Below are 15,324 nucleotides of genomic sequence, written 5' to 3'. Positions count from 1 at the left end.
TCTTATATTGATAGAAGCGTCGGAAGAATTTGCTAACTAATTACCTTTTTAAAAGTTATAAACCATTATTTTGTGTTAAAAGAAAACTCAAGGATTGCACATTACAATTGAATGAAATGTATAAACTTTATTTGAATCACCAACACGTTTCTAACGAGACTGTGTCGCTCTGGCGCCCCATTTCCTGCTGCTCTTTTCACTTCTTGTATCAATATTGAATATCAAGCTACCTTCGCCTGATGTTTCGATTGTGCAGACGCTGTTTCCGCGACACGGTTAGCATAAGTAAATCAGCTTCCTCGGCCAACACTTCCACCCGGGCACCAACAACCAAACAAAACCAAAGTGTATCTAAGCAAGAGTCTACTCGCACCCTGCATAGCGATGAACAATTGCATATCCATGTGTTTCAATGACCTCTGCGCTGCTGGCAAACAGCGAAGCATAAAATGCTATTTTAACCGCATAAAGAAATTCCACACAGCAACAGCAACAACGTCCAGACGGGCTCAACTCGTACGAATCCTAAGGCTGTGGTCTTGTGGTGTGCATCTTTCCTGCAGCAACATATTAGAACGAAAGCGAACTCGACTCACGCTCGATCGAAGCGTTTCACGCTCCTAATCCGCTAGATAATTTTTGTTTTGTTTTTTGCTGTGCGTCCCATGTTTCTCTCTCGCTTGCAGCGATCCGTTTCTTTTTCTTGCTCGCTTCGAAAGAAGACCAACGCTGGCCGGCTGAGAATGACTCGTTTTATTTCCTGAATTGCTGTGGCGGCACAAGTTTGCCATTAGAGGCGATTGAAAAGAATCGAAACCATTCAAACGCCCAAGTGTACGAACGGGATGCAGATGGAAGCAGTCTTTGCTACTTTGGAATTAAACAAAAAAAAGCTCACGCGCAAGAGTCTGCCGAAAACAGGCAAGCGACGAGCATAGGAAAAATAATTCGAAATCAAAAGAGTATGTTGCACCCGATCGAAAAAGAAAGATCAAAATATAGTAGGGAACGCAAAGGCCTGAACGAGAGAGCGAGAAGGAGAGAACGAGAGCATGAAAGAGCGAGAGAGTGAAGAACAAGGTGCAAAAGGTTGGCCAACAACGCAATGGGGTGATGGGTGGAAATGGGTTCGTACAAAAACACACGCATACTTTCATTCATCCCGATGCTGCGCCCGTACGCTCACCCTTAGAATTATGCTCATTCTCTCTTTCTCTCTCTCTCTGTGCTCTCTTGGAACTGCGAACCGGCGAAACACATTATCATCACACCTCTATACCATCGCGCGAGTGTGTTCGACTTCAGGCCCAAGAGCAGCTCGGGAGAGATGAGAAAACGGCGTTGCTGTTCTATGCTCGCGGATGAGAATGTGTAAGGATGTGCTCTACTTTGTTCAAATATTTGGAAGCATTATAAACATATTTTGTGGATTCTACAATTAAAAGCTACGATTCTGACATTGTGCCCGTCGTACACAAATTCAGTCTCATGAATGCATCTTCATCAACAATTGTTATTAACAGAAAACCAAAGGATGTAACCAAGAACAATTTAAAATTTTAAAAACACAATCGGGGATAATTTAAACAAAATTACTTAGGATTTACCAAATGAGATCCTTTTTCAATCAAATGAATGGCTTCGGACATGCTACTTAAAAAGGAGTTATTCAAACATTTAAAAAATATGTTCCATATTACATATTTTGTATATCTTTACTTCAACATGATAATATTTTCTAGCAAATTCTCCTGCTACGAAAAAATGCTACTTAAAAAGGAAGTTACTCAAAAATTTATGAAATATGTTCCAGATTACATATTTTATATATATTCACTCCAACAAGATAATATTTTCTAACGCATTCTACACATAAAACTGGCTAGACTTAATGGCCAGTAGCAAGCAAGTGTTGACCACAAAATTATTCCACTAAAGCCATAGAGGTTAGATACATGGCCGTTTCCCAATCAAAAACATCTCCATTTCTCAAAACATATACATCTTTTTGTTGATAGCTTCAAGATATAAGACAGCGCTACAACTAAACACTATGAAATGTTATTATTGTCACTTGCGAGCCACATTTGCTAATAATCGGCATGGCTACTACAAAAAATGGGGACAAGGGAGAGCTATCGTTGCCCGGGCCTTGTCACGATGGCCTGCTCTAGCATGAGTACGCCAACATGAATGAAATACTATAATTTTATAGCAAACTCGTCGATGTCCTCTTTACATTACATTAATATTTTTTAAATAGATTGTTCATCTAAACGTGCTTAAAATGTTAGTTATTGTCGTTGTTTTTTTCTTTAAATTCTATCATCTTTTTCTTTATTTTAATATGTTTTATTAGAAATAAGCTCTGTTTTGACTACCAATTTAAACCTTTTATGTAACTTTTATACCAATATTAGTATTGTTTTCGTTTCAAAAAAGTAAAACCAAACTCCGTATTTAGATTTAAAAATGAAATATTTACTTAAATGCTTCGTGTTAGAATGTTTGGCAAAATTGCAATATTTATCGATGATTGTGTTCCTGTATAAATTTTACTTTAACAATTTCAAATTTACAAAAAATGTTTTTTAAATTACTATTATCAGTAAAACTAATGCATCGATTAAACATGCACTAAAACATTCATACCCAGCAACATGAACCGAGTAGAATACGGCCTAACTCTCGCGAGACATCGCTTGGCCAGGTTGCCGCGTGAGAGCGCCGGCTGGTAGCGCACTCAGTTTCAACCAAATCTTTACGCAGTTCGGTTCGTCGGAGGGTACGTTCGTTCGCGGCATTACCATTTCGAGCCTCCATTTCGCGCTGCACAGAAGCGTACAAAACGCTCAAAACGCACCGGCCCGGTCGTTGCCGGTTGCACTTATTATTCATTTTGCGAGCCGTGCCAAAGGTTTCCGTCTCACTGGCCCTTGCATACACATACGCCGAAACAACGCTCGCCGATTGGGTGGCGTCCGCGCGATTACTTACCGTGGCTTGTGGACGCGTTTCCGGTCAGAGTCAGGTATGGTTTGACGGATGCATGCGTATACGCAATGAGAATCACCTCACCGAATTCACTATCGCGTGTTGCGGCCCTACACGAGTGAGTGTACCTGTGTGTGTGTGTGTGTGTGTGCTGCGCTGTGATGTGATTCAATGTTCTGTTTACCACCGTTTACCGTGGCATTGAAGGCAAGAAAGCATCGGAGAGCTCTTCGTCCAGTGTCCGTTCTAGCGCGCCGGCAATGATAATTGTACATTTAGTTCATTAGGGAAGCATTCAACCGATCCGCACCAATATTATCCGCGAGACCACCGTGAATCGCGAGGTAGGACGTAGTGGCAAGCAAAACGCACTGAAGAAGGGTCTCCGATGCTACACCGGAAGGCGGAACGCGGCCCCCACTACATTCGTCTCGAGCCGGATTGTTGAATCGAGAAATTCGAAACCCAAGCCCTGAAAGGGTCGTAAAGCTGTGCCTGTATGTGCGTGTGTCTGTGTGTGTATGTGTGTGTGCATGTGTATGTGTGAACGTGTGTGCTACCTGCGTGGAAGGCTCACCTGCCTCTCGCGTACGAATAATTACCACACGCCGGTAGAGTGCGTCTCCCCGATTCGTTTCAATCCGCGCTGCCTTCGTGTTTGTCTGGCTGGCTTGCGAGAAATCATGGAAGTTTTGTGAAGGCGGCATTCGGCAGTTAGATACATCCCACCCTATGTGGCATTCTCGCGAGTAAGACAACTGTTCGTTTCAAAGCAAAGCAAAGAAAGTGCTGCCATGCAGTGTGAAGCTCTAGACCGCCACATAGATCATACTCGTTAAGATAACAACAGCAACCACCGGCAAACCGGGCTCAACGGTGCAACTAGGCCCTCTTGTCCCGGATGCTGCGCGGTTGGTTCGGTTATTTCCGCACAGTTTCAACCACAGTGTGTACCGTGACAGTCTGTGTCTGTTTGTGTGGGGTTTGAAAGTTTAACGAAGAATATTTCATCTCCAGTCCAGTGACAGTGTTTGTGTTTTACCCCTTTTTTGTTGTTTCATGTTTCTTTTTTTCTCTCCACCCACGTTATTCCAGCAAAGGCACGCATCGAGCGCGTGGTGACGCAGACAAACCCGCTCGTGTGGTTACCATCTTAAGTGATAGTGAAAAACATACTCATCCGGCTTGGCCCGGCGCCACAGGCGGAAAAAGTGTTCGAAACAGTCGTGTAAAACAATCTTGTCCTCCGCTGCCAACGTTCAGCGAAAAGCAGTTGCGCGTCGTGATTTCCTCGTGACCAGCTTCCCAACGGGTAGGTGTTTAAGTTAAGCGCCATCGTGTGAGCTGCTTTCTTGCAAGTCCGTTCCGGTTCCATATTGGACCCGTTCTGGGGGGTTCCCATGTGCGAAGCTCATTAATTCTGCAAAACGCATTGCTGCGCCGGCTGAAACAGACGGAGAACCGTACGGTGACGCACCGTACGCCATGCAAAGATGGCAAATCCGAGGCCGCGTGTAGGCAGTGGTGCCAGTTTCGTAGAATGTGTCATGTGTCCTACGCCACCACCCCCGCTCTTCACCCACCATCTCTCACTCTAACCCTTACTGCTTAAGAGTCATCACATTGCATCGCAATTGCGTAGCATCATCCTCAGGGCACAAATAAATGGAACTGGCATGTTCCGAATACTGATGCCAAAGTTTTAAACCCCACAATTCTCCTACGCCAGAACACACGCACAGACAAAGGGACAAAGTTGTTCAAGGGCTATGCGGGGAGCTGGGGGACCACTAAGTATGAAACTTTAAACAGCTGCAGATTAAATTTTGTCCCAAGTCTGCCAATGTTTGTTTGGTTTCCTTGCTCGGAAACCATTGCCACGTAAATACAGATTCCAAGTTTGTTGCTGCTGTACAACCCCTCTCGTACCAACATAAACGAGCGACAAACACTGAGTCTGCCCGCTCCCGGTACCTGTTGTGCTGTTGTGGCTCGAAAAATCATCTCTCCTCAGGTGATGGATAAGTGGGCACAAAAACGGGTCACGAAGTACCCTCAAGAGCGTCTGTGTCTGTGTGGAGACTCGTGAAAATTGTATTTTGTAATTTATACAGCGCTTGAAGGACGTTTTGCACAGTGACCGACCATCCTTGGATCCACCTCCAGCACGAACGTTAATGAAGGCCCAGATAAACTATCGGTTCACTTTCAGCCGACTCAGTCCGCCCAGATCGCCCAGTGCGAGTTGCTACGTCTGCAAATTTCGCACTCCCATAACTTGAGATACTTTATCGCCCTTTTTATCGCAGTTTGGAAGTATAACCGTTGCCACCAAGTGGACGGGAAGCTGCCCGACCGCTCTGCGCTACCTGCCTATTGAAATCAAACTCGAGGGACGCAGTTTTACTTTTCGCGTTTTTGTTTGCGTACGTCAGCCCTCGATACGCCAGACGACGACGACGACGACAGTTATCGTTGCAATTTTTGGACCAGCACCAGATTTGTAAGGCTCCAGACAAAACATTTCAATTAAAACCCGTTCGTCCGTCTGGCCTTTTCGGCGCGGACTTGAGCAGATTTCAATTAAGCTCCAGTAATACGCGTGTGTGTGTGTGTTTTCTTTTTTCATATCAACCCCTCCGTATACTGTCAGTGCTCGGTGGTTCCCAAATCCCCACTGCCTTCTCGAATGGTGCTCCTGTCAGTAACGCTTCCTCATCACAAATGTCTCGTCTCGCGCACCGCGCAACCCTTAATGCTCAGCCCCAACGAGTTGATTCGTGAATGGACTTGATTTGCATGCAGCTTGCCTCGATCCTGGTCCTCGAGTGGGGCAGTGGTTGCGATTCGCGAACGCAATAGGCTTCACCCTTGGAACACTGGTTCCAGCTTTGCAAACCCTTTCGCCGTGCAACCCTGGAAAATAAAAGTAGCGGTGGCCCTTATGTTGTGCACACTGCTGTGTTCACTCGACAGTCCGACTGCATCCTCTACACGACGCAATTTTCGGTCTGGATTGATTTATTTTTTCCCTTTGCCCCCTCTGGAGACCAGAATACAGTGGAGTCGCGGCAAAGTAAGCCGATTTGCTTCTGCCCACTTCAAACATGGCAGTCCGGAGGGGACAGCGACAGAGCCTGGTGAGAGCTGTATCGTAGTAAAAATACTTCAACTTTACTCTTGCGCCAGAAAGGATACAACCACCAACGGGAGGTATGCAGCCAAGTGCCGAGTGGCTGAGAAAATGACTCCCCGCCCGGTACCGTACTCATGGTTCGATCGTGAGCGGATTAGCCAGATGACATCCGCTCCATATGTGCGCAAGTAATTGCGCTTGCCTACGGGGACACGGTGTACGGCAATGCATGTATGTAAGAGCGGACAACATCGAAAAGCAGAGGGAGATGAAGAAAAAAAATTAACCATAATCCTAACAGTCGATCCAGTTGTCGGAGAAATACCGAGGCTAACGCTCTCCAACGCAGGCCCGAATCAAAACGCACCATTGTCCTGCCACCGCGTCCCTCGACAGAGTTGTTTTTGATCTGCGGGAAGTTTGTCTGTAAAATTTAAAGACATCGCGATAGCACCACTTGATCGAAAGGGAACGACATCATGCCAGAGTGCAGCATCAAGTGGCTTACGTACGGGCGGATGTGGACGTATATGGACGAGTTTTTTTGTTGTTGATGTTGTACTGCTGTCTGTTCCTTCTGCTCAGCTTCATCCTGGCTCTTTGCTGCGTTCGTAAAGTTCGACAAACTGAGCGATAACTTGCGCAGCACATTTCGGTCGGTTTCTGGTGTATCTCTTTCTGACTTTTGAGTGGGATTTTAGGTGATTTTTTCAAACTGAAATGGAATAATTTTTCGACCTTTGGGGCTGACTTTTCCTTCCAGGCAAGGGCACTTTATCGTTCCAAAAAGATCATTGAACTGAAGCGAGCACATGTGTGTGTCGGATCTTACGTGAAGATTTATCGAACAGAGAAGAACAAAAAACAATCCCCCAATTGTAATTTTACAAATTGGGCTTGGCAGCTTAAGTTGAACAATTTATTAATTATTTGTCTTCGCTCTTCCATAGCGTTTCTAATAAAGCACAAATAAATTAAAAGGGTGTATCGAACGCCGCGAGTCACAAGCGCACGAGGGGGGAGCGGAGAGGGGGAGAATACCAGCTGCAATAAATGCTAATAAAAATCCGTACCCACAACTCCCCACGCCGTCCAACATACAGCAGAGTTGCTCGTACAACAGCTGCTTTCGATTGGTTCCATTTGCCGAAACCATCGCGCAGACACTCACACACACGCACACATCCACACACCCTTCTGTTCTAGTGGTCGCGCGGGGAGACCAACCCCGACCAACGGCACTAACTGTACGTGTGGACATTAATTAAAATGCGCGCGTACCAATACCGCACATGACACGCTCGCTGCGCGTTGCGCATTAGTTGCGTTGCGCGCCCTGGCTGCGCCCGCCTCGTCGGAGTGAATGTCCTCCCGCGTGAGGCGCTTTTTGTACACCGATCACGGTCTAGTGCGGACACGATCACACCACACCCTTCTGCCGTCCCTTCTCCCACTCACCGGCATTGCGTGGCCAGGCCTGTTGGGTCGCCTGTTGTTTCGCCCCAGCAAAGCACTCTCTGCCTTTTGCATCGTTCCCGGCAGCTGCGGAGTCCTGCAGGGAAGGCTTCAGCAGCTCCAACCAGATCTATTGTGTACGGGCCGAGTCCGATAGGATAAACTTACCCAAGAGTTCACGCAGGGTCTGCCCGTCTCATCTTGCGCTGCTTTTCTGCGCCGCCCCTTCCACGCACATAACCGCAAGCGCATGCAATTTATTTTTAGGTCCCGCGATGAGCAAAAACCGGCCGGCTTTTTTTTTTTTGTTGCTTTCCACACCATCTTCCCAGCATTTCGGCGCTTGCTGTCCTCGCTGTGGCGGTTTCAAAGCCATGGCGGTGGACACGCCATTTAAGCGGGCGCACAGTTTGCGCAGTTTACTTCCCGCATCGTGTACCAATGGTGGTCGCCGAACGGGGGACGGTTGGGCATAAATCATGGTTCGGTGGACGCGGGTGACATTATGGGGTGTTTTTGCGGGTGTGTGTGAGTGCGCGAGGGCAAATGTGACTCACCAGCATGCGCGGCGTACCGAGTTTAGTGGCCGATCGGGTTTTGGAGGGTCGTAATGTTTGCAGCGTTAAAGTTTCTAAAAAAACCTTTTAGCATAATTCTCGGAAAGTTTATGCTGTTCCTGTGACCGTTTTTTTACGATTGGTTTATTTTAATAACTTCGAAGGGAATGTCCCCCGCCCGTTGGTATGGTTTGAGTTATCATTCAACCGTGACCACCTAGACCTCGCATACTTGCAGCAAACCCAACCAAAAGGCCAGCCTGTTTTTAGGTCCACTTTCAATGAAAGTTCATTCCCTGCAAGAGAACCTTCATTCCTTTCACTCTCTGTACTCAAACTTTCCGTGCTGAAACAGTATCAACATTGCTCGACTTTTTTTTAGTCACAAGATTGATAACGGCGCGCGTCCGTTATCAGCACAGTGGAAGGGATGTCATGCAAAGATAAGGCACACGGTCCAATCGAAGTGACACAATATCGTATCAAACTGACTCGTTGACGGAGAAAGGCAGATCGTATCATGTGCGCTCTGACTGTGTGAGAGTAACTTCTTCCTATCGGTGTTACTCACTTGTCACTCTGGAACGGCGTCACCATCTAGTGCTGTGCGGTGACATTTTTTTCTTCTTAGTATAGCCTGATAAAACGAAAACGAACAGAACGAGGACAGCAAATGGTCTTGCCCGGTGCTTGCTTAATTTCCGGCGGTGTTGGCAAAGGAAATTTAATACACAAATGCGCAACAAACAAACAAACCACGCCAAAGGCCATACGGTCGTTGTTGTGGCGCGACGCTCTTGACCAGGTCAGCAGGTTCATGTAGCAAATTTGAGACAATCGAAACCACAGCTCCACAGCTCCCTGTCAGCATAAACGGCAGTTTTGCTTACCGGCCGATGTTGTTGGTTGGTATGTGTGTGCGTGTCTGTATTTTTCCACTACGTCGTCTTGACAGACCTGCCTGTAACCTTTAACCGGCTGTCAACAGCTTCAAGGCGCACCAGCAGAGCATTCTCAGCCACGTTGCCCCGTGTCAGCAGTTATCCGTTTGCAACCACGTGTTGGAGCGACCGTGGAGCAAACTATTTGCGTAAAATTTGCGTATATGATCGCAATTCTAGTTTGGGGTTTTATGTATTTCTTTCTTGCGAAACTGTGTACTTCTTTCGGGGGCCGATTTCCAGACAAGATTATGAACCTGCAACTGTTGAAAATTCCCAGCCAGTAATGTCAGCTTACTGCACTCCTCTTGTTCTTTCTTGTAAGTTCAAAAGATCAACGCCCTTTTACACACGAAGCTGTGGACAGCAGGGAAAAGCCGCACTCATGTTCGTTTCCTTCCACATCGTGGTGACGACACTGTTTTCGATTATGAATATTTCCACTTTGCGGGGAGCACAACTCACACATAAAACTAGCCCCGCAGCAGTGGTCGTAAAGTGTGTTTTCTCTCACGAAATGGTCCCACTCGCTTCCCACTCTGGTTGCGACATCCTCGCGAGACCATGTTCGGAAGCATAAAACTAAGCAATTTTTGATGCATGATTATGTGATTCTTTCACGCTCGTGCTTCGTTCGCTGTTTGGGGGAAAATTTGAGCGCGGCAGGAATGCCAGGGATGACCGGGAAAAGTTTTCGGAAAAAATGTGATTCATGTCCTCACTTCTTATGCTTCGGTTCAACACGAGCCAAAGTGGATTGAGTGGCCCTATGGCGAAGGGGGAGAACGAGAGCCACGACCCACTGGAGAGCTCTTGTTTGCTAGCAAATCACTTTTCCGAAGAATAGAAGAAAAAACAACAATCCCCTAATGCCACCGCGAGTTCAAACGTACACTGCCCTCTGCTTTCACAGAGCGGTGATGTGGAAATGAAACATCCATCCACATCCACACACGCGATGTGTGACGTACTCCAAACACACAGCGACTGCAATTATGTATGTTTATGCGGGGGCCTGATGCATCGATCGATGACCGATGTTGTCATCGTCATCATCGTCAGCACAGGGCGAGCGTATGTGTGCGGCTGTGGCGGATCACTTATAAAGCCTCGCTGTGTGTCTACAAAGTGTGCTCAAGAATACAGCATCATCTTCAAGCCGCTGACTGTTACACGCTCCTAAGAAGGAACGCACTATATTCACGTTTTCAGTTTTCGGTCAGATGTTTCGTGTCATTGGTTTGTAGGTTAAGTTTTTCGGAACACTCTGTGTGGTTTCGTTCTGTTTGCGTGTTTCACCCGCCAGGGCAGCAGGGCGTTAGATCGGTTACAAGATGGATCGAACACCCGTGCCGCAGCTGCTCGATACGATGAATATCAATCAACATGCTCAAGAGCCCGGGGCAAAGTCATTCGATCGACCTCCGGGCACCCACTTCAAACTTTTTATGGATTGAGAGGATGGAGCAGAGAGGAAATGTATGTGCCGAAACTAACCGCAAGAGGAATGTGTGCAAGAGGAACAGCAATTCAAACTTCCCAAAAGTGCGCTGTGTTAGGCTGAGGTAGGCAATACATCATAATTGGCATTGGTAAGGGTTCACACTTAATCCTTCCGGAAGCGGCGTCGAATAAAAAGTGGGCAATTTCGGGAAAAACTTTGTTGTATAAGAATTTTTATCAACTATTTACTTCGATTCAATCATTTCCGACCCAGTTACTCTTATCTTTAATATAATAATTCAATGAATAAAGCTAATTTTCTACACGTTAAGTCAAATGGAATATTATCAAACAAAACTGTCCAAAACATTAGGAAAACATGAAAGCCTTCCCACCTTGAAAGCCAGCAACGTACCAAAACCTTACTCCGGGAATATCCCATGAAGCAAAGAAACGAGCTCAATCTTAAAATCACAACCACTACCAAGCAGAAAAAAAACAATATAATCAAGCTACACATCCACTCCAAATCACACAACCACCAACAAAAAAATAGGGACTCAACTTTGTGTGTGGAGGAGTCGTCCTCACAAACGACGATAAGGACATACGAAAGGCCGGAAGAAGCCATTTAACTACTGTGTGCGACGAGACCCCACATCCTCCGCTGCCCTCAATTAGAGGCGATGTGGCGGCAAAAATGTGTTCCTCCTTCGCAAACTTCCTCAACCGTGATGCGTAACGGATTGAAACGACGCCGATATGTAGCGCGAACGAAACGAGAAACCATTGCTTTATGTTTTTGGCAGCGGAGCCCTCTGCTTCCGAGAATGAGTTATGCTCTTGTCTCGGACCCAAAATGCGTTGTTTGTTGTTGGGTGGAAAAGTGTGGCGGAAAAAATAAGCCACTCACCAAACAACGTCTTCTAATCGTCCAGATTAAGGAGAGTGCGGATCATCCGCACCGACAGCCACTCTGTCGACACGGGCGACACGGCAAAGGACGAACGATAATCATCAAGGACCAATCTCACAGGAGAGCCAAATTAGCTTTCAAACTGGACGGGAAATGGTGGTGCTGTACGTTATTTTTCAGCCGTGGAGGCGTGCTGGGTGAAATTGAAAATATAAATGTACGGGTACGAACGCTCCTAACCTTCTACCAAGAAAAAGGCTAAAAGCATATAATAAAGGCATCGGTTGGACGTAAAATCATAGAAAATTCTCCCGAAAAGACGCACCAAACGACCCGTAGATGATGATCAATCTTCATAGGTCGACTTTGAGTCGTGAACTGCCGTGCAAGTGATCCCTCAAGTGGGACAGTTGCGCTTTTTTTGGAAAAGGATTCGTGCGGCGTTGTACGCACACGCACACCATGGCCACGGGACATCTAAGGCACACCAAGTCCGCACGGGGCTGGTGTGTGATTTAATGAAGGCATACTCCCTAAAGGCTGCTCCGAAAAATGGCTGCGACGGATGTCTTATTTTGTTATTCTTCTCTAGATTGATTCCTATGAAGAGCACTCAGACGAACGTAGCACGGAATAATAAAACATGAAGGAGTGAAACACAAACCAACATGGGCTCCATTCGTTACGGGACGCACCTTCCAGCTCCTTGGAGATAGAGCGAAAAAGAGAGAGAGAGAGAACAAGAAAGAGCATTATAAATGGATTGTTGATCAGCACGAGCCGGGTGAAAATTGATGAAGCCATCCTTCATGTCCATTGTCCTTGGTGGTTCATCTCATCATGCGTCTTGTGAGAACGATGCACCACTCGGCACGCATTATACATGGCGTGATTGATGCGGTCAGGACCACCACCACCGCAAAGTGAAACATTCAATTAAACCCCACAGCACACTACCTCTCCTTGACAACAAAACCCCTGACCCTAACATCCATCGAACGCTGTCGAGAAGATGTCGAGATGACGACTCATCGACGAACTCCTTAATGGTAATATTCAAATGAGCGGCTGCGCTGGGGAAGATCTTCCTCATCCGTTCTAAATTAGTGTCCTCCGGTGGTGATTGAAGTGTGTGTAAGATTGAAAAGGGATTTTTATACGTATTCCAACACAACAACAACAAAACATCTAGACGGAAACGTATTAGAACCGATAGAAGTGGTTCCAATTTCTTCTCAGAATTGCAGAAGAATGGAAGGCACAAAATAGACATGGAAAAATCTTTCAAGTTCTAAACCTCATCGAAACTGACTCGCCAGGCGGGTAGGCATAGGAAGGTGTGTGCACGCCGTGTGCACCTTGTAATATGCGGCCTCACGACCGGAAATTGATGGCGGTGATTAGACCGGGAATGACACCATTAGATGCCGCCTCCGCGAGGTCAGAACGGTGTTGGTTACACTGGCTGAATTGATCGTGCCTGTGCGGTCCCGTGTGCAGCTGGTAATGCACCCGTAGGCCACCTCAAACCGGGTGGCCCGTGTGATGTAAATAAACATACCACTGGTGTACTGGGAAGGAAGAAAAAGAAGAAGTATCTAGTACGGGGTGGTTGAGCGAGGGGTGAGGACAGCATCCGCTGTGGAGTTTTCCCCTCTCATAGACGCACGAGCATCTTCGGGACGCACGAGGGTGGCGCGTGCGTGTGTTCAAGACAGTTTAACCATTTTCTGTAATATATTAGCTGATATTTTGTAGAACTAATTGGGTTTGGGCCATTTTCTTTTCTTATCAGCAAACGGAATGCACCGCAACCATAATGTAAGCATTTGGGCTGTTTGTCTATCGCTGACATTATTTCTTCCCCTGCGAAGCCAACTTCCCATTGTTTGAAGCGTTTAACGTGTTCTTTCCAATAATGATTATTAGACTCAGTTCTCTATATTTGGATGAAAAGGAAACATGGAGCATTCTTTGGACACAAAAGCAAAAAAAAGATCTCAGCCAAGATCTTTTTCTAGCCCTACATTTGTTCCGTGCATCCAATACGTCCCGTGCATTGGTAAACTCGATGGAATTGGTTTAAAGCAACTACCATCAAACTCCATATCTTTGTTTTCAATTTCTTTTATGAGCCCATCGTGCGCAGAAGCGTCCAATGAAATCGAGACTGTTATTCTTCACATTACATACCACACACTTTACGTCCGCGGTCGATTTCTCCTTCGTGTCTGCCTTTGCTTTTGTAATGCTCTTCTTCCGCGAGTCTGCAAGCAGCGCAACGAGAAATTCGTCGCTCAGCTTGTAGGATGAAAACAAAGTAAATAAATAACATTTGTGACAGGGCATACTTTGAATAGCTGCATGCTGTGTATGCAGTTATATCGAGCGCAATGATCATGACAAGTTGAGAGGGGGATATTATTACAATTTTGTTGAGGTGCAAGTAACCAAACATTTTTGTTTCAAGACTTACGCATCTCAGATATATTGGAGTGGGTAGTTTAAAGAAGAGTTATGAATGTTTTTATCTTCAATACAAGAAAGCATTTATCCCATAACGATACACTGTTTCCTCTTCAATTACTCTGCGAAAAGTGTTTCTCAATTCAATGAAAGCTTATTGTTACTCCATTAGCAAATCAATATCACTTAAAGTCTTCCGAAAAAGGGAACATATTGTTTACTACTCTAGGGGGAGTTCTCAATTGCTACTTTCCCGCTTCTAGTGCTTCTCAAATGATGTCATTAGAGTTTGCCATTCTTCTTCCTCCACAAAAACATGCTCAAAGAACGAACAAACCATAGTCTATCCCCATTTAGCTTCCCAAATCTATAGGCAATTTCGACCCGCCACTAGATCACACAGCCCCAATGGAGCATTGAGCAATCCACGATTAACGACGTCAAAGTAGCGGCTCGACAAGCACTATTCAAATGAAATCGTTTGTCGACCGAGTGTCTAGCCGAACGTACAGACCCGATTGATTTCAAGCAGAACGAATAGGTAAAAGCGCACTATTGCGCATACAAATTGATTTGTCATCGGTTTGGCTGATGGTGGACGGAGGCTTGATGTCGTCGAAGCAGCGGCGGGCGAGGGTATGTTTGCATGAGTTATTCGAGTTCAAATTGAATATTCATGTCGCCGGGAGCCATTCACCCGTAAAAAATATACCTCCCCCGCTGGGCGGTGGGTGGCAACATAAGCGACGGCACACTATCGATTATGCACTCCAGCTCCGGCTTCCGTGAGCGAGTTTCCTATCGTACTATTAACTCGATGACATAGGAAATGGAGCGCGAACAAGGAAATGGTATGTTGCCGCCTACCGATGCAAGGATCGAAGGGTCCTTGTGAGCATCATCTGTGCCGGGACAGGAAGGTGGAAAGGTGATGATTAATTAAGCGTAGGTTGATTGGTTTCTCCTGAGCCACAAATGTGAGTGTCAACTCGTCACCCTCAAACCGCTCTCCGGAGGAGCGATCATGAGCGGTTTAATCTTTGTAAAGCAATCGCACCACCAATAGCCCCAAAAGGTGGATCTTGCTCGCTGTGAACTGCGGTCGATAAAGTTCGTAAGCCGTTTAGCTAATGGACCATAAATCAGGAACATTCCTTCACATTCAGCATTCATTTAGTCGAGTCCAAACGAACGAATCGACCATTTAAACGTGCATTCGTAGCACAGTCTGACTGCTAGACGAGCAAGATGGTATTCACAAGTAAAGACCTACAGAAAGAGCTCACCCTTTTCGCTACCTCTCGCTCTAAACATTATACCCTTATGTATATATATCTCTCTCTCTCTATCTCTCTCTCTTTCTTTCTTTTTCCCTCTGTCTGATTTCAATCGTAAAATCGAGATGGAAAGAATCGA

The 15,324-nt window shown here is 46.0% G+C and overlaps 1 protein-coding gene across 8 annotated transcripts in view; it reads left to right on the top strand.

Annotated features, from left to right (window-relative positions):
- The window catches only part of LOC120897247, a 104,538-nt gene that overhangs the window by 30,832 nt on the left and 58,382 nt on the right, over positions 1 to 15,324 (top strand). For 5 of the 8 annotated variants that reach the window (XM_040301963.1, XM_040301961.1, XM_040301969.1 and 2 more), the window contains exons 1-2: positions 2,762 to 3,031; positions 4,090 to 4,306. The exons of 1 other annotated variant lie outside the window; for it this stretch is intronic. The gene's annotated coding sequence lies outside the window, so the exon portion shown is untranslated. Of the gene's footprint in view, positions 1 to 2,754; positions 3,113 to 4,089; positions 4,307 to 15,324 lie in introns of those variants that run through there. 2 more of the 8 variants (XM_040301964.1, XM_040301962.1) reach the window with 2 other exon arrangements.

This window comes from Anopheles arabiensis, chromosome 2 (genome assembly GCF_016920715.1).
Source record: "Anopheles arabiensis isolate DONGOLA chromosome 2, AaraD3, whole genome shotgun sequence".
Lineage (NCBI taxonomy): Eukaryota > Metazoa > Arthropoda > Insecta > Diptera > Culicidae > Anopheles > Anopheles arabiensis.
This window is presented reverse-complemented; position numbering and strand designations above follow the sequence as displayed.